Consider the following 19130-nt stretch of genomic DNA (forward strand, 5'->3'; position numbering starts at 1 on the left):
CTATTTCGTACCTTCCTTTGTAAAGATATGTAATGTTTACAGGACCATTGTTCGAGTGAATGAGACTCACCAAACTTTCTCCTGACTGAATCAATGAAAACTCTGAGTCAGAGTGTTCTCTTCAGTTGGTACTCTCAGTCCTCGGGCTGGTTCACTTGTCGCTGTTCCCTCGTTCTCATTCGTGGCTTCTTTCCAGCTGTGGGCTTTTCTTCCAATAAATCTCTCACCGCAGGTCTAACTTTAACCAGAGAGATAATGAAGCACATTAACAATACAAAGGAGAAAAAATATTTCTGCTCAATTTTTTCAAAAGCGAATCTCACTGAAATTTAAACGCTGAAGACAAATAAAAGGATCTCATGGAACAAATCAGTTATTGTCCCTCACACGTCACAAATCCTGATACGGGATACGAAGGACTCATCATTCAGTCATGATAAGATATCAGAGCAGAATGAAGTGATTCAGTCCATCGAGACTCCTCCATCTTTCAATCATGGCTGATTTTTTTTCGCCCCAATGCCATATTCTTGCGTCCTCTTATAAAGTGCTGGAAACTCCGTTCGTGGGAGCATTTTGGTTACGCAGACGCGCAGTTTAGAGGGAACAGTGACGGGTCTCTCTCTCCAGATTATCCCCACCTTATAACAGTGTTTTGTCCACTGCCGTGACAGCGACAGGCTGTTGTTACAAACATGCAAATCGTCAATCATCAGGCCCAGATCTCATCCGTGTTCATATTCGAGATGGGTGAGGGTTTGCCTAAATGGGAAATGCACTAAATGGCCGCTTTGTTAGGTACAACTCTATACCAGCTCATTAATACGAATCTGTTAATCATCTGCTTGCAACTCAAAGCACAAACACATGCAGATATGATCAACAGGTTCAGTTGTTATTCAGGCCAAACATCTGAAGAGGAAATAAATGTGATGTAAGTGACGTTGACCGTGGAATGATGGCTGGTGCCAGACCGGGTGGTCTGAGTGTTACGGAAAATGATCAGCAGCTTGGATTCTCAAGTATAAATCTCTCGGTTTACTGAGAATGGTCCGGAATCAAACCAAAGGAAAATCCAGTGAACAGCGGTGCTAAAGGCCGCGTTAATGAGAGAGCTCAGTGAAATTGGGCAGACTGATTAAATCCGACAGGAAAGCGGCAAGAACTCAAATAACCACGCACTCCAACAGCGGAGTGCAAGAGAGCGTCACTGAGCACCTAACATAGAATTTGGACGGGGTGCAGCCGCAGTAAATCCCGAGCATTCACTCAGTGTCACATCATTAGGTACAGGGGGTACATAAAAACATGCCCACTTAGTGTAGACTTCCATACTTTTATCAACTGCCAGAGAGATTTATTACAGGAAATTTTATCCTAAATATTACTGCCAGATATATAAAGTCTTTGTTAAAAAAACACACAAACAGAATAAAACACACATATTCGTTGATCCACGCAACCCTAAGGACAATATTGAACTGATAGAAACAAGAGCATTACTAGGGTGACCAGTGGGCGTAATAAAGCACCATAGCATTTCCCCTATGACCCTGTCCTTACCTGGTGCTGGACACCTGATTCTGTTTCCAGCGAATCCGAGCATCTGAATTTTATGTCCCTAACAGTAAGTGAACAGACTCTGAGCAATGTTCAGTTGATAACACGCTCATAAACCTGAGCTTCAGTCTTTTCAGCATGTAACACCGCACCTTGTTCCACAACTCTTGCGTTAAACCACATAAAAGCTTAATTTGCAAGAACAAGTCACTCTTCCAAGTGGTCTGAACTAGAATTGATACTACAGTGCAAGCGGTGCAGTAATTTCCTCTCTCCAGAATACTTGATCTGCTCTGGAGAGGAATCGCAACCCGCATCCTGGTCCGGTTGGTTGGGCGTCGTCACTTCAATTTATTGCACCAGTTAGGGCCAGTTTATTGTCAGATTATAAACTCCAGCGACAGCTCAGGGCAAAGATCGCTGTGGGTATATTGCACAGAGACAGCAGAAGGAAGGGCGCTCTCAATACTGATTGAATATTATGTATTTGGAATAATGATCTCTTTTGAACAGGAGGCATTCCTTTTCTCCAGATTTTACTGTGACCCCTCTGCCTGGAGCAGACTTCAAGGTCACCCTGTTAATAACGAGCAATCTGTAACAGAGAGAGCAGCTGTCCCGAGATAACCATCTCACAGAGATAACAACCGGTCAAAGTCAACAGCGAGACATGGACGCCCTTCTCCTTCAGTTTATTGCTCACTGACTGGAAACAAGTTGCCACATCAGAGTAGCAATCATATGAAATTATCATCATATCTCGCTGGCGAATTTGCTTGACAACCCGTTTACTTCACACATACATCCACCAACTTCGCATTTATTTTAAAGGAACTTGTATCGTTCCTCGTCAGAGAACGATGGGTAAAAACATTAATTTCACTGCGTTTCTTCTCTGTCAGAGTGTGCTGCTGGTATGTTGAATTAGTAACAAAACATTCGCCCCCTCAGTCCTGTTCCGTCATTCTCTATGATCACAGGGGACTATGATCTCAGTGACCCATCACTCCCACCGCCTAGACCAATTCACTCCCTTGTCTGTCAAAAATCTCTCCGCTGCGGAATTAAACTCACAGAAAATAATACCTGCTTCTCGTTTCCTTTGAGGAAGAGAATTCCAAACACACACTAGTTCCACCATAGAGTGTGGAATTAGCAACAGATTATTCACCCCCTCTGTCCTGTTCCGCCATTCTCTATGATCACAGCTGGACTGAGATCTCAGTGACACATCCCTGCGACCGTCTGCAACACTTCACTCCATTGGCTGTCTAGAATCTGTGTCCTGCGGAATTTAAAACATTGAAAAAACCAAACCCCGGTCCTCATTTCCTTTGAAAACAGTTCCACCTCATAAAAATAACCTCATCTATCTTCACCTGTTCCAGCTTCCCCTGGAACAGCAACTGATAGTATTGATACGGTAGAAAAACTAGAAATATCTTACCGTGAGAAGTGGGCTTATTGAATCACCATAACACAGCCCCGTACAGTCCCTGTTCTTACCTGGTGCTGGACTCCTGGGTCTGGGTTCAGTGAATCTGAGCATCTGAATTTTATGGCCCTACCAGTAAGTGAACACACCCTGAGCAATGTTCAGTTGATAACACGCTCATAAACCAGAACTTCAGTCTATTCAGCATGTAACGCCACAGCTTGTTCCACAACGCTTGTAGTGAAAAACGCAAAAACTCGTTTCTAACATGTGGTTCGAGCCAAAAGTGCGACTTCACTGCCTGATGCAATGATTACCTTTCTCTCGAAAATTTGATCTGCTCCAGGGAGGGAGCACAACCCGCATCCTGGTTCGGTTCTGTTGGTGTCGTCCCTTTGATTTATTGTTCGCCTTGGGACCAGTTTATTGTCGGATTATAAACTCCAGGTACAGCTCAGGACAAAGATCGCTGTGGGTTTATTGCACAGAGAGAGCAGAAGGAAGGGCGATTGTAAAATATTATGCATTTGGAGTCTTTTATATATATATTTTTTCCTTTTGAACACTGGGCATTCCCTGAGTCCGCCCCAGCTGCCTGGAGCTGACTTGATGGTCAGCCTGTTCAGAAAGAACCATTTTTTAACAGAAGTCCGCAGTTGGTCCATTACAATAATGGGCCGATTGTGGAACAACTGTGCCGAGATAACCGTCTCCCAGAGATAACAACCGGTCAAAGTCGACAGCGAGATAAGAACGCCCTTCCCCTTCAGATTATTGCTCACTTACTGGAAACAAGTCACCATGGCAAAGTAGAACCATATGAAATTATGACCATATCCCGCTGGCCAATTTGGCAGGAATTGCACTTATTTTACAAATACATCTACCGTTCCTCGTCTGAGATCGAAGGAAAAACATCAAATGTTAAATACACCGGGTCCTTTATTCGTCAGAATGTGCCACTGGTCTATTGAAGTAGTAACAGGACATTCATCCCCTCAGTCCTGTTCCGTCATTGTCTATGATCACAGCTGGACCGTGATCTCAGTGACACATCCCTGCGACCGGCTGCAACACTTCACTCCGTTGCCTGTCGAGGATCTGTGCGCTGCCGAATTAACCACATTGAAAGAAAACTTCTTCTCTTTCCCTTTGAGGAAAAGAGACACTAGTTCCACCTCAGTGGGAAAAAAATAATTGTTTCCCCTCACAGCAGCAAACATGTTCCCCACATTCCTGTTCGGAATCCAGGTGATGTTCGATGTCTCCAGCATAAGCTTAATTCATTTGTGTAACCACCAGCGGATAAAATCTCCTCAGCTTCATCTAAATGACAGCGAATACAATCAACTCCCCGTCTTTATCGAGTTCCAGCGAACACAGAGTAGAGGTCAGCATTGAAGCGGACGGGTAACAGCAGCAGATGCTCCCGGACATGCACTCAGTGGCCACATTATTAGGTACAGTAGGTACACAGTAAAGCGCCCACTGAGTGTAGAATTTGTTATTTTTGTCTACGGCCAGTAAGAATTATCACATTATTTGTTAATATAAATATCACTGTCAGATCTACCTCGTCTTCCCTGAAAAAACACATACAGAATAATCGAGCGCGCAGATCCGTGAAGCCGCGCGATTTCAATGGGAATATTGATATGGTAGAAATATTAGAAATACTGCCGTTAGAAGTAGGCGTATTAAAACACCATAACATTCCCGAATACAGTCCATGTTCCTACCTGATGCAGGACTCCTGATTCTGTTTCCAGCGAATCCGAGTATTTGAATTTTATTGTCCCTAACATTAAGTGAACACACCCTGAGCAATGTTCAGTTGATAACACGCTCATAAACCAGAACTTCAGTCTATTCAGCATGTAACGCCACAGCTTGTTCCACAACGCTTGTGTTAAACCACACAAAGACTCACCTTGCTTGAATGAGTCTTTCTAACTTGTGGTCCGAACTAGAATTAATACTTCAGTGCGCGACATTTTACCACCTCCAGAGAGGAATCAGAACCCGCATCCTGGTTCCGTTCGGTTGGTGCCGTCGCTTTGAGTTATTGTTCACCTTGGGACCAGTTTATTGTCAGATTATAAACTCCAGCGACAGCTCAGGGCAAAAATCGCTGTGGGTTTATTGCACAGAGTGAGCAGAAGCAAGGGCGCTCTCCACTCTGATGAAATATTATGCATTTGGAATAATGATCTCTTTTGATCGGCGGACATTCCCTTTCTCCAGATTTAATTGTGCCCCCGTAGCCTGGACCTACACTGATGTTAAGTTGGCCCATTTAAAAGCCATCTTTAACAGTTGTCCGCAGTTGTAAACTTCGGGTAATGGGCAATGGGGAGCGGCTGTGGCGAGATTGCGTTTCCCAGAGATAACAACCGGTTAAAGTCGACAGCAAGCTATGGATGCCCTTCTCCTTCAGTTTATTGTTCACTCACTGGAAACAAATTGCAGGATCACAGCGCCATCATTTGCATTTTAGACCATTTCCCGCTGCTGAATTTGCCTGATATCGCATTTACTTTGCACGCACGTCAATCGTTTTCAATCAGTGAGCGATGGAAAAACTCGAAACATTAAATTCACGGTGTCTCTTATTTGGCAGAGGTTCTTGCTGGCATATTGAATTAGTAGCAGGATATTCGGCTATTTTTATTTGAAGAAAGAACAAGCAGGATAGAGAGAGGTGAATAGGTTGATGTTGGGTACTTGGATTTTCGAAAGGCCTGTGACAAGGTGCCACACTTGAGGCTGTTTAACAAGCTACAAGCCCATGGTATTACAGGAAAGATTCCAGCATTGATAAATCAGTGCCTGATTGGAAGGAGGTCTTATGGTCTTATGGAAATGCAGCTTCCCTGGAGGGGGAGGAAAGAGGTGGAAGAGCCAGTGGGAAGACATGGTTTGTCAGAGCTGGAGGGGGAGGAAAGAGGTGGAAGAGGCAGTGGGAAGACATGGTTTGTCAGGGCTGGAGGGGGAGGAAAGAGGTGGAAGAGGCAGTGGGAAGACATGGTTTGTCAGCTCTGAGAACGAGTTGAATGGACCATAACCTTCAGACTGAATCAGAAAACCATTCTGAGGGAATTGGAAAAGTCAGAAGCAGGGGAGATGTGATCACATGTGTTGAGGGCAGGGGTTGTGTCTCCATCAGACCCTCAGTGAGATGGTTCAAGTGACAATGTGCAGGGAAATGTGCAGATGAAAGCATAGTGTTTGGGGCCGGTTTAAATCACTGTTTCTGACACAGTGAGAGGGTTAGCTTTGCTGTAAGGAAGCAACATTAATCGAAGAAGACTAAGGAACTTCATCAATTGCCAGTTGTTTAGCTGAAGTGTCCAATCTGTATGTTACCTTGACAGAAACGGATATTCGCAGTGGTGACAAAGGGATTCAGTCTGGTTTATTTCAAATTGGAGAGGGATGTGGAGTTTTGAAATAAATGCCTTGTGGTGCCACCATCTTTAATTCAGCGTGTTCGGAGTGGTGGATCTCACAGCACGGGAACAGCCTTTGGCAGGCCTTACCTGTTCTGACCATCCAATTACTGTCTGCACTGGTCCCATTTATCAGCACTTGGTTCATAGCCGACTGTCTCTTGGCAGTTTCAATGCTCATCAGGATTATTCCCTGGACCATGTCTTGAATAATGCATCAACATGAGGTTTGCTTGTGGCTTGTGGCTAGGCTGGTCACAAGTGTATTGGTCAAGGCCCCAGCAATCTCTTCACTTGCCTCTCTCTGTAACGTGTGGTATATCCCATCAGGGCCTGGAGACTTTTACGCCTTAATGCACTCTAAGAGACCCAACACTGTCTCCTCCCTTACTTCAAAATGCCTGTGTATACTTATACTCTCCGCACTGGTCTCCCTATCCTCCTTGTCTTTCTCCTTGGTACATATTGATGTAAGTTACTCATTAAGGACCTCACACACATTCTCGAGGGCTCTGTTTGATTCGACCTTCCTGAGCTTTACATACTTTTCCGTTTCCTCCTTGACTAAATTCATCACTTCTCACGATATTTAAGGTTCTCTGACGCTGCCGATCTTGTCATTTCATCATTCTGGAATATACGCGTCCTATATTCCGTGCAGATGGACTTTAAACACCCTCCACATGTCAGATGTGGACGCCAGTGTTACGAAGGATGAACAGCTCTGATGGGCAGAATGGTACAAATTTGCCAATGTCCCTCCCCTTTGGAGAATCACAAACCATTACTTTTGCTATGCTGCTAATGAGAGAGAGAGGTGTAAGAGAAAACATGCTGGAATTGGAGCATCTGCTACAGATAAGAGAGAGATAAAGCAGGTGAGTGAGACTTGTTGATCCACCATATTATGACTTCTGAAAGACTTATAGCTTCTGAGAGGGTTGTTTACCTTGTACCATTCTGTTCATTAAAATTCCTCAGTGGACAGCTGGAGTGGGCTGGTTTGATGGACACAGCCATTCAAAATTGATGGACAACTGAGACCACGTGAGAAGGGATAAAAGTGAGGTCTGGTGAGACTGCCTTCAGACAGACCTGGAGACACACTATTGAGCACTGCTTGAGTGTTGGAACCCACGTGAAGGTGTGGGGCATCGGAGACCGAACAAAGGGATCGGTCAGTTTAACTCACGGTGTTATAGCAGGACCGGTGGGGGCTTGTGTGTGTGTCCACTCATGCCAGAGTGACGAGTCCACCACAGAAGAACGGTCTAGTTGAAGTACAGAGGGGTCATACCTGAATGGCCACAACAACACATCAACGGATCAGGAACGTAAATGAAGGTTTGCCTGCCTGTAGCTGTTACATCTTGCTCGCTCTCTCTCTCTCCAATAATTACAACACAACGACCAACATCTACCTCAGCACGTATGAACTGAACTGAACATTATATTCACATATTACAATTCATTATCGACTAGACATTGATAGAGCTTGTTTATTATTGATTATTATTATACCCACACTTTTAGGTTTAGTATTGCTACATGTATTATATATATATATATATATATTTGCATTATTGATATTGATTTGTGTATTTTACTAATAAAAACTGTTTGAAAATAGTATCACCAGACTCCAACGATAGTTCCTTCTCTGCTGGTTAGACACCCAGTTACGGGGTACGTGACAAATTGGGGGCTCGTCCGGGAATTTAATACCTAATTGGGGGTCCAGTGAATTTGGCTATAAGTCCATTATCTGATCTGGTTGCGTAGGTAACCAGACGGGAAACAAAGGAGATGGAAATAGTGAAGAAAAGGTTAACCTTGGTACCAGTGGAAAGTAAGAATTCTGAGCTTGTTTGTATTAAAAGGTGTGTTAAAAGTTAATGAGGAGATGAATGCTGGTGATGTGAATATTATTGAAGGAGAAGGGAAAGGTGTTCCTAAATTGAATAAAGAAAATTTAAAGTCTGGATTGGTTTTAGAAGCAGTAAGCAGGCTGAAGGAAAAATCGCTTGTTCACAAGATGCCTGTGAATCATTTACAGTTTGATTTGGAATTTGATGGTAAATAACTCGCTGATGTTATTCAAGGAGGTGATTTGCGGATACAGAACCAAAAGTGTTGTTTTGACATAGGGGGATCACTTGCAGATGTTAAACAGAAAACCAATAGAATGAAGGGTCTTAAAGATAGAATTAATAACTTGCTCAAAAATAAAGAAGTGCGTGGAAGTGCGTAGAATGGGCTAAGTTTGGAAAACATTGGTGATAAGATAACTCCTATGAAAGGAGTATGTGAAGGCCTATTCCACACTGGAGAGCAAGCTAACCATGTGAGAGTTAAGTGGAAAGGGGGAAAAGGTTGACCAGGTGCCACGTTGAATGGCAGGATCTGGTTTTGAGGGAATTTGACAAAGCATGTGAATAATCAAGACAACACCATGCATGATTGACTGTTGGGTTTGAAAGTAAAATGGATTTGGTATTTGTACAAACTTCTGTAATGTACCAGAATATAGTTACACATGTATTTGTTCACATTTTGTAGTGTGCACTTGGGCTAGGATCACAGCCCTTTGGTATTTTATTTTTGCTGACGAAAAGAAAGGAGGTGGGCGGTTGTTGGATTGGAGTCTGATACTACAGGAATTTGATGTTGAGATACAACATATTAAAGTTGATGCTAAGTTGAATGTATAATTGTATTACCTTTGTAGTTAAGAACACTTCTGTGTTTTTGTTAAACTCTGTAATCCTGTAAGACGCTGAATTAGTTAATTTTCAGATTAGTGAAAATTCACAGAATGATGGGGGTGTTACGAAGGATGAACAGCTCTGATGGGCAGAAGGGTGCAGAGTTGCCCATGTCCCCCCGTTTGGAGAATCACAAACCGTTACTGTTGCTATGCTGCTAATGAGAGAGAAAGATGTAAGAGAAAACATGCTGGAATTGGAACATCTGTTGCAGATAAGAGAGAGATAAAGCAGGGGATTGAGACTTGTTGATCCACCATATTATGACTTCTGAAAGAATTATGGCTTCTGAGAGGTTGTTTATCTTGTACCATTCTGTTCGTTAAAATTCCTCAGTGGACAGCCGGAGTGGGATGGTTTGATGGACACAGACGTTCAAAATTGATGGACAACTGAGACCCTGTGAGTAGGGATAAATGTGAGGTCTGGGGAGACACCCTTCAGACACACCAGGAGACACACTATTGAGCACTGCTTGAGTGTTGGAACCCACATGAAGGTGTGGGGCATCGGAGACCGAACAAAGGGATCGGTCAGTTTAACTCACAGTGTTATAGCAGGGCCGGTGGGGGCTTGTGTGTGCGTCGACTCATGCCAGAGTGACGAGTCCACCAGAGAAGAACGGTCTAGCTGAAGGACAGAGGGTACTGTTTGAAAATAGTACCACCAGACGCCAAAGGATACTTCTTTCTCTGCTGGTTAGACACCCAGTTACGGGGTACGTAACAAATTGGGGGCTCATCCGGGGTTTTATAACATTTTGGTGGACTAGTGAATTGGGCTATAAGTCCATTATCTGGTTTGGTTGCGTGGGTAACCAGACGGGAGCCAAATGAGATGGAAATAGACAAATTTATAAAGAACCCCACTTTGGAGGCATTGGAGAATGCCAGGAAAGTGGAATTGGTGAGTGTTGCGAGTCGAATAAATCTCTCGGCAGTGAAATCGCCGATGAGAAAGTGGGAGATACAGAGGGCCATAGCCCAGCATTATATATCCAAGTATGAGATCCTGCTAAAGCAGTTGGAGGCGAAAAGGGAGAAAGAAAGAGCTGAGTTGGTTGAGAAGGAGAAGCAGAGGCAGCATGAACTTCAGATGAGACAGCTGGAAGCAGAGGAGGAAGAAAGGAAAGCTGAAAGGAGGAAAGAGGAAACTGAAAGGAGGATGGAGGAGGAAGAGAAACAACGGCAGATTGAGAGGGAGAGATGGCAACATGTGGGTAGCGGGGCAGACCGATCGGAGAAGTTTAATATTAGTAGGGAGTTTAGGTCAGTAGCTCCGTTCGTGAAGACGGACGTTGGTAGTTACTTCTTGCATTTTGAAAAGGTGGCCGTGAATCAGAAGTGGCCCAGAGATCAGTGGGTGGCGTTGTTACAAAGTGTATTGAAAGGAAAGGCTCAACGGGCATAAGCGGCATTGTCCATGGAAGAGTCTGGGGATTATGAGGAAGTAAAACAAGCTATCCTTCAGTCCTGCGATTTAGTACCTGAAGCGTATAGACAAAAGTTTTGAGATTTAAAGTAACTGTGGAATCAGAGGTATACAGAGTTTGCATATGAGAAAGGTGCGCTCTTGGATCGCTGGTGCGCTGCAGAAAGGGTGGAGAAGGATTTCTATCGTTTAAGAGAGTTAATTCGGAATGAGGAATTTAAAGGTTGTGTTTCGGATAATATCCGGACGTATCTGAATGAGAAGTCGAATAAGTCTATAGCGGAATTTGCCAGGTTAGCAGATGGATATGCCCTAATCCACAAGACAAAGTTTCCCCCAAATAAGACTTCCCAGAAAAGCAGTAGGGACGGTAGAGATAGTCCACCGGCTAAGGTAGAGAATAAGCTGGGAGCTAGTGGTAAAGGTAAGGAGGAGGACAAGCAAGCTGGCAGGAAGGTTCCTTGCTTGACCTGTTATAATTGTGGAATGGTTGGTCATATTGCATCTAAGTGCTTTGCTCTGAAGAAGGCGACAGGAAAAGGGAAAACGGCAGTCCCTACAGGGTGTATTGAGTCGATCAGCAAGTCGACAAGGAAGGCAAACGTGGATAGATTACGGGAGGGCCGTCAGAAATTTATTTCGGAAGGGACAGTGTATGTGAAAGAAGGAGAAACCACCGTTCCAGTGAGAATCTGGAGCGATACTGGGGTTGACCAGTAAGGTGACCAGTAATTGATCCTAGGTAAGGTGCTAGATTTCGGTCACGAAACTGGAGAGGTGGCATTAAGAGGTATAGGAAAAGGGACAGAAGCTGTACCTTTGCACAGGATCATTTTAAAATGTGACCTGGTATCTGGACCTGTTGAAGTAGGGGTGCGGTCAGAATTACCGAGAGACGGCGTGGACGTCCTTCTTGGTAATGATTCAGCAGGTGGTGACGTGTGTTCAGCAGTGAAGCTGACAAGCAAGCCTGTGAGGGCTGAGGACCCGCCCCGAGATTCTAAGATCTATCCCGCATGCGCAATCCCTCGCAGCATGTCGAGAAAGGCGGCTGAGAAAGAAGCCAGTTTAAATGAGTCCCGTGTTGATTTGGCTGAGACGTTTTTACCGACCCTGTACCAAGAGGGGTTAGGGGATGGTAAATCGGAGAATAGGGAGGTGATAGAATGTAAAGGGGAGGAGGTAGATTTACCCTTAGCCAAGAGGGAATTTATAGAGGCACAGAGTAAGGATGAGAAACAGATGAGGCAGTTAGAAGGTCCACGGTTGGACACGGATGATCTGTCTGGCTTGACAGAACTGTTTGAAGAAGTTGAAAATTTTAAATGTGTTCCCGATAATGAGAAAAGGGCAGTCCTAGATGAAAAGGATGCCATTACCTTGAAGGAGTCTGCTGGGTTAGCGGACGAGATTGCTTTAACCCGCAAGGTTGAGTTTACTCCGAAGGGGAGTTGCCCAGAGAGTAGCTGGGAGGATCAGGGAAACATAGAATTTGAAAAGTGGACTGGTATTGGAGGCCTAGAAGAGGCAGATGTCCCGTTTGCTTGTGTTCAGGTTGTTGGAAGTACCTGTGGAGTCACAGGATACTGAACCTAGTGTTGAAGCTCAGAAAAAGTCTGAGGTATCTGATTTAGTTGAAAAGGAATGCAGTCCTTTTGGGTCAGATGGACTTGGTTTAGTGAAGAAAGGGTTAACCTTGGTACCAGTGGAAAGTGAGAATTCTCAGTTGTTTGTATTAAAAGGTGTGTTACAAGTGAGTGAGGAGATGAAAGCTGGTGATGTGAATATTATTGAAGGAGAAGGGAATGGTGTTGTTCCTAAATTGAATAAAGAAAATTTAAAGTTTGGATTGGTTTTAGAAGCAGAAACCAGGCTGAAGGAAAAATGGCTTGTTAACAAGGTGCCTGTGAATCAATTACAGTTTGTTTTGGAATTTAAAGTTAAACAACTGCCTGGTGTTATTCAATGAGGTGATTTGGAGAGACAGAACCAAAAGTGTTGTTTTGACAAAGAGGGATGTTAAACTAAAAACTAATAGAATGAAGGGTCCTGAAGATAGAATTAATGACTTGGTCAAACATAAAGAATTGTGTGGAACTTCAGAGAATGGGCTAAGTTTGGAAAACATTGGTGATAAGATAACTCCTATGAAAGGAGTATGTGAAGGCCTATTCCACACTGGAGAGCAAGCTAACCGTGTGAGAGTAAAGTGGAAAAGGGGCAAAGGTTGACCAGGTGCCACGTTGAATGGCAGGATCTGGTTTTGAGGGAATTTGACAAAGCATGTGAATAATCAAGACAACACCATGGAAGATTGACTGTTGGGTTTGAAAGTAAAATGGAGATTGGTATTTGCACAAACTTCTGTAATGCACCACAGTATAGTTACACATGCATTGGTTCACATTTTGTAGTGTGCACTTGGGCTAGGATCACAGTCCATTGGTATTTTATTTTTGCTGACGAAAAGAAAGGAGGTGTGCGGTAGTTGGATTGGAGTCTGATACTACAGGAATTTGATGCTGAGATACAACATATTAAAGTTGATGCTAAGTTGAATGTATAATTGTATTACCTTTGTAGTTAAGAACACTTCTGTATTTTTGTTAAACTCTGTAATCCTGTAAGACGCTGTATTATTTAATTTTCACCTTAGTGAAAATTCTCAGAAGGATGGGGTTGTTACGAAGGATGAACAGCTCTGATGGGCAGAAGGGTGCAGAGTTGCCCATGTCCCCCCGTTTGGAGAATCACAAACCGCTATGCTGCTAATGAGAGAGAAGGATGTAAGAGAAAACATGCTGGAATTGGAACATCTGCTGCAGATAAGAGAGAGATAAAGCAGGGGAGTGAGACCTGTTGATCCACCAGATTATGACTTCTGAAAGAATTATGGCTTCTGAGAGGTTGTTTATCTTGTACCATTCTGTTCGTTAAAATTCCTCAGTGGACAGCCGGAGTGGGATGGTTTGATGGACACAGCCGTTCAAAATTGATGGACAACTGAGACCCTGTGAGTAGGGATAAATGTGAGGTCTGGGGAGACACCCTTCAGACACACCAGGAGACACACTATTGAGCACTGCTTGAGTGTTTGAACCCACGTGAAGGTGTGGGGCATCGGAGACCGAACAAAGGGATCGGTCAGTTTAACTCACAGTGTTATAGCAGGGCCGGTGGGGGCTTGTGTGTGCGTCGACTCATGCCAGAGTGACGAGTCCACCAGAGAAGAACGGTCTAGCTGAAGGACAGAGGGTACTGTTTGAAAATAGTACCACCAGACGCCAAAGGATACTTCTTTCTCTGCTGGTTAGACACCCAGTTACGGGGTACGTAACAAATTGGGGGCTCATCCGGGGTTTTATAACATTTTGGTGGACTAGTGAATTGGGCTATAAGTCCATTATCTGGTTTGGTTGCGTGGGTAACCAGACGGGAGCCAAATGAGATGGAAATAGACAAATTTATAAAGAACCCCACTTTGGAGGCATTGGAGAATGCCAGGAAAGTGGAATTGGTGAGTGTTGCGAGTCGAATAAATCTCTCGGCAGTGAAATCGCCGATGAGAAAGTGGGAGATACAGAGGGCCATAGCCCAGCATTATATATCCAAGTATGAGATCCTGCTAAAGCAGTTGGAGGCGAAAAGGGAGAAAGAAAGAGCTGAGTTGGTTGAGAAGGAGAAGCAGAGGCAGCATGAACTTCAGATGAGACAGCTGGAAGCAGAGGAGGAAGAAAGGAAAGCTGAAAGGAGGAAAGAGGAAACTGAAAGGAGGATGGAGGAGGAAGAGAAACAACGGCAGATTGAGAGGGAGAGATGGCAACATGTGGGTAGCGGGGCAGACCGATCGGAGAAGTTTAATATTAGTAGGGAGTTTAGGTCAGTAGCTCCGTTCGTGAAGACGGACGTTGGTAGTTACTTCTTGCATTTTGAAAAGGTGGCCGTGAATCAGAAGTGGCCCAGAGATCAGTGGGTGGCGTTGTTACAAAGTGTATTGAAAGGAAAGGCTCAACGGGCATAAGCGGCATTGTCCATGGAAGAGTCTGGGGATTATGAGGAAGTAAAACAAGCTATCCTTCAGTCCTGCGATTTAGTACCTGAAGCGTATAGACAAAAGTTTTGAGATTTAAAGTAACTGTGGAATCAGAGGTATACAGAGTTTGCATATGAGAAAGGTGCGCTCTTGGATCGCTGGTGCGCTGCAGAAAGGGTGGAGAAGGATTTCTATCGTTTAAGAGAGTTAATTCGGAATGAGGAATTTAAAGGTTGTGTTTCGGATAATATCCGGACGTATCTGAATGAGAAGTCGAATAAGTCTATAGCGGAATTTGCCAGGTTAGCAGATGGATATGCCCTAATCCACAAGACAAAGTTTCCCCCAAATAAGACTTCCCAGAAAAGCAGTAGGGACGGTAGAGATAGTCCACCGGCTAAGGTAGAGAATAAGCTGGGAGCTAGTGGTAAAGGTAAGGAGGAGGACAAGCAAGCTGGCAGGAAGGTTCCTTGCTTGACCTGTTATAATTGTGGAATGGTTGGTCATATTGCATCTAAGTGCTTTGCTCTGAAGAAGGCGACAGGAAAAGGGAAAACGGCAGTCCCTACAGGGTGTATTGAGTCGATCAGCAAGTCGACAAGGAAGGCAAACGTGGATAGATTACGGGAGGGCCGTCAGAAATTTATTTCGGAAGGGACAGTGTATGTGAAAGAAGGAGAAACCACCGTTCCAGTGAGAATCTGGAGCGATACTGGGGTTGACCAGTAAGGTGACCAGTAATTGATCCTAGGTAAGGTGCTAGATTTCGGTCACGAAACTGGAGAGGTGGCATTAAGAGGTATAGGAAAAGGGACAGAAGCTGTACCTTTGCACAGGATCATTTTAAAATGTGACCTGGTATCTGGACCTGTTGAAGTAGGGGTGCGGTCAGAATTACCGAGAGACGGCGTGGACGTCCTTCTTGGTAATGATTCAGCAGGTGGTGACGTGTGTTCAGCAGTGAAGCTGACAAGCAAGCCTGTGAGGGCTGAGGACCCGCCCCGAGATTCTAAGATCTATCCCGCATGCGCAATCCCTCGCAGCATGTCGAGAAAGGCGGCTGAGAAAGAAGACAGTTTAAATGAGTCCCGTGTTGATTTGGCTGAGACGTTTTTACCGATCCTGCACCAAGAGGGGTTAGGGGATGGTAAATCGGAGAATAGGGAGGTGATAGAATGTAAAGGGGAGGAGGTAGATTTACCCTTAGCCAAGAGGGAATTTATAGAGGCACAGAGTAAGGATGAGAAACAGATGAGGCAGTTAGAAGGTCCACGGTTGGACACGGATGATCTGTCTGGCTTGACAGAACTGTTTGAAGAAGTTGAAAATTTTAAATGTGTTCCTGATAATGAGAAAAGGGCAGTCCTAGATGAAAAGGATGCCATTACCTTGAAGGAGTCTGCTGGGTTAGCGGACGAGATTGCTTTAACCCGCAAGGTTGAGTTTACTCCGAAGGGGAGTTGCCCAGAGAGTAGCTGGGAGGATCAGGGAAACATAGAATTTGAAAAGTGGACTGGTATTGGAGGCCTAGAAGAGGCAGATGTCCCGTTTGCTTGTGTTCAGGTTGTTGGAAGTACCTGTGGAGTCACAGGATACTGAACCTAGTGTTGAAGCTCAGAAAAAGTCTGAGGTATCTGATTTAGTTGAAAAGGAATGCAGTCCTTTTGGGTCAGATGGACTTGGTTTAGTGAAGAAAGGGTTAACCTTGGTACCAGTGGAAAGTGAGAATTCTCAGTTGTTTGTATTAAAAGGTGTGTTACAAGTGAGTGAGGAGATGAAAGCTGGTGATGTGAATATTATTGAAGGAGAAGGGAATGGTGTTGTTCCTAAATTGAATAAAGAAAATTTAAAGTTTGGATTGGTTTTAGAAGCAGAAACCAGGCTGAAGGAAAAATGGCCTGTTAACAAGGTGCCTGTGAATCAATTACAGTTTGTTTTGGAATTTAAAGTTAAACAACTGCCTGGTGTTATTCAATGAGGTGATTTGGAGAGACAGAACCAAAAGTGTTGTTTTGACAAAGAGGGATGTTAAACTAAAAACTAATAGAATGAAGGGTCCTGAAGATAGAATTAATGACTTGGTCAAACATAAAGAATTGTGTGGAACTTCAGAGAATGGGCTAAGTTTGGAAAACATTGGTGATAAGATAACTCCTATGAAAGGAGTATGTGAAGGCCTATTCCACACTGGAGAGCAAGCTAACCGTGTGAGAGTAAAGTGGAAAAGGGGCAAAGGTTGACCAGGTGCCACGTTGAATGGCAGGATCTGGTTTTGAGGGAATTTGACAAAGCATGTGAATAATCAAGACAACACCATGGAAGATTGACTGTTGGGTTTGAAAGTAAAATGGAGATTGGTATTTGCACAAACTTCTGTAATGTACCACAGTATAGTTACACATGCATTGGTTCACATTTTGTAGTGTGCACTTGGGCTAGGATCACAGTCCATTGGTATTTTATTTTTGCTGACGAAAAGAAAGGAGGTGTGCGGTAGTTGGATTGGAGTCTGATACTACAGGAATTTGATGCTGAGATACAACATATTAAAGTTGATGCTAAGTTGAATGTATAATTGTATTACCTTTGTAGTTAAGAACACTTCTGTATTTTTGTTAAACTCTGTAATCCTGTAAGACGCTGTATTATTTAATTTTCACCTTAGTGAAAATTCTCAGAAGGATGGGGTTGTTACGAAGGATGAACAGCTCTGATGGGCAGAAGGGTGCAGAGTTGCCCATGTCCCCCCGTTTGGAGAATCACAAACCGCTATGCTGCTAATGAGAGAGAAGGATGTAAGAGAAAACATGCTGGAATTGGAACATCTGCTGCAGATAAGAGAGAGATAAAGCAGGGGAGTGAGACCTGTTGATCCACCAGATTATGACTTCTGAAAGAATTATGGCTTCTGAGAGGTTGTTTATCTTGTACCATTCTGTTCGTTAAAATTCCTCAGTGGACAGCCGGAGTGGGATGGTTTGATGGACACAGCCGTTCAAAATTGATGGACAACTGAGACCCTGTGAGTAGGGATAAATGTGAGGTCTGGGGAGACACCCTTCAGACACACCAGGAGACACACTATTGAGCACTGCTTGAGTGTTGGAACCCACGTGAAGGTGTGGGGCATCGGAGACCGAACAAAGGGTCGGTCAGTTTAACTCACAGTGTTATAGCAGGGCCGGTGGGGGCTTGTGTGTGTGTCCACTCATGCCAGAGTGAGGAGTCCACCACAGAAGAACGGTCTAGCTGAAGGACAGAGGGGTCAGACCTGAATGGCCACAGCACATCGACGGATCAAGAACGTAAAGGAAGGTTTGCCTGCCTGTAGCTGTTACACTTGCTCGCTCTCTCTCTCTCTCTCTCTCTCTCTCTCTCTCTCTCTCTCTCTCTCTCTCTCTCTCTCTCTCTCTCTCTCTCTCTCTCTCTCTCTCTCTCCAACAGTTACAACACAACGACCAGCATCTACCTCAGCACGCTTGAACTGAACTGAACTTTATATTCACATATGACAATTCATTATCCACTAGGCATTGATAGAGCTTGTTTATTACTGATTATTATTATACCCACACTTTTCGGTTTAGTATTGCTAACGCGTATTACTTATATATTTGCATTATTGATGTTGATTTGTGTATTTTACTGATAAAAACTGTTTGAAAATAGTACCACCAGACGCCAAAGGATACTTATTTCTCTGCTGGTGAGACACCCAGTTACGGGGTACGTAACAAATTGGGGGCTCATCCGGGATTTAACACAATATTGATGGTCCAGTGAATTAGGCTATAAGTCCATTATCTGGTCGGTTGCGTGGGAACCAGACGGGAGCCAAATGAGATGGAAATAGACAAATTTATAAAGAACCCCACTTTGGAGTCATTGGAAAATGCCACGAAGGTGGAAATGGTGCGTGTTGCGAGACGATTAAATCTCTCGACGGTGAAATCCTCGTTGAGAAAGTGGGAGATACAGAGAGCCATAGCCCAGCATTATACATCCAAGGCTGTGTTCGCGCTTGATGCATTGAACCTGTTCCCTGAGAAGAAACCAGTTGATGGGGCGGCTCAGTTAGAGATGGAAAAAATAAGGTTGGAGATGGAGAAGAGGAAAATGGAGTATGAGATCCTGCTAAAGGAGTTGGAAGCGAAAAGGGAGAAAGAAAGAGCTGAGTTGGTTGAGAAGGAGAAGCAGAGGCAGCATGAACTTCAGATGAGACAGCTGGAAGCAGAGGAGGAAGAAAGGAAAGCTGAAAGGAGGAAAGAGGAAACTGAAAGGAGGATGGAGGAGGAAGAGAAACAACGGCAGATTGAGAGGGAGAGATGGCAACATGTGGGTAGCGGGGCAGACCGATCGGAGAAGTTTAATATTAGTAGGGAGTTTAGGTCAGTAGCTCCGTTCGTGAAGACGGACGTTGATTGTTACTTCTTGCATTTTGAAAAGGTGGCTGTGAA

At 44.1% G+C, this 19130-nt stretch overlaps 1 long non-coding RNA gene across 1 annotated transcript in view; it reads right to left on the bottom strand.

Moving 5' to 3' along the window:
- Nucleotides 1–76: 76 nt before the first annotated feature.
- LOC140722369 (uncharacterized) overlaps nucleotides 77–19130 on the bottom strand; it is a 38612-nt gene continuing 19558 nt past the window's right edge. The window contains exon 3 of the long non-coding RNA XR_012097597.1: nucleotides 77–238. This is a non-coding gene — a long non-coding RNA (uncharacterized lncRNA). The remainder of the gene's footprint in view (nucleotides 239–19130) is intronic.

Source organism: Hemitrygon akajei, unplaced genomic scaffold, assembly GCF_048418815.1.
Source record: "Hemitrygon akajei unplaced genomic scaffold, sHemAka1.3 Scf000075, whole genome shotgun sequence".
Classification (NCBI taxonomy): Eukaryota; Metazoa; Chordata; class Chondrichthyes; order Myliobatiformes; family Dasyatidae; genus Hemitrygon; species Hemitrygon akajei.